The following is a 975-nucleotide window of genomic DNA, read 5'->3' as shown; positions in this document are numbered from 1 at the left end:
ACACCCCCCCCCACCCCCCTGATATTCAGACAGTTTGTTAGTATTGTAAATATTACAGTCAATTTCTAACTTATATACACAAGAGTGACACTAAATAAGTAAACATTTAACTCATGTGAGCAAAGACCCGCATAAAAAGAATACATGAATCGCCTGTGTAATAAGATATTAGGAATTGTTTTGTAAGAATATATCTTCAGAAGAATTAACTGATATTAACTAGTTCTTTGAGAAGTAAACTAACAGTTAACTTAAACATAAACTTTTCATTCATTGTGAGAGTTTAAGCATACACAGCATAAGTACGTTACTGTGTAATGAAACTGAGTTTTATTTCAGTTCTGAATACTGGTTTACCTGAAGATGAGAAGACTGTGTAAGTCTTGTAATACTATTGTAAATGACAATCCAAAAACACACATTAGTGACACTAACTCATATACCTCAAAACTCATGTTAGTAGAAACCCGGCTACAACGAATAACTAAATGTGCCTTGTAAAATCGTGTTAAGAACTGTGCTGAAAGACTATATGTTCTGAAATATGAACTGCTTTTTGACAAGTTCTCAAGAGATGGAAATGAAATATAATTACCTCATTCAGTTTGAGAGTTTAAGAATACCCAGTTTAGGTACAATGCTATGTAACAAATATGAGTTCTATTTCAATCCCTAATGCTCATTTCCCTGAACTTCAAATGACTTTGTAAGTCTTGTACATAGTAAAGTCAATTTGCAAACAAAATACACATGAGTGACACTATCACAGTAAACTTTTAACTCATGTTAGACAACACCCGCATATAAAGAATAGATTAAGCAGGTGTGTAATAAGAAAGTAGGAAGTGTTTTGTAAGAATATATATTCAGAAGAATGAACTGATTTTAACTACTTCTTTGAGAAGTAAACTAACAGTTACCTTAAACATAAACTTTTCATTGATTGTGAGAGTTTAAGCATACACAGCTTAAGTA

The sequence above is a fragment of the Saccopteryx leptura genome, unplaced genomic scaffold (genome assembly GCF_036850995.1).
Source record: "Saccopteryx leptura isolate mSacLep1 unplaced genomic scaffold, mSacLep1_pri_phased_curated manual_scaffold_125, whole genome shotgun sequence".
In the NCBI taxonomy this organism is placed as follows: Eukaryota; Metazoa; Chordata; class Mammalia; order Chiroptera; family Emballonuridae; genus Saccopteryx; species Saccopteryx leptura.
Note: the sequence above shows the minus strand (reverse complement) of the source record.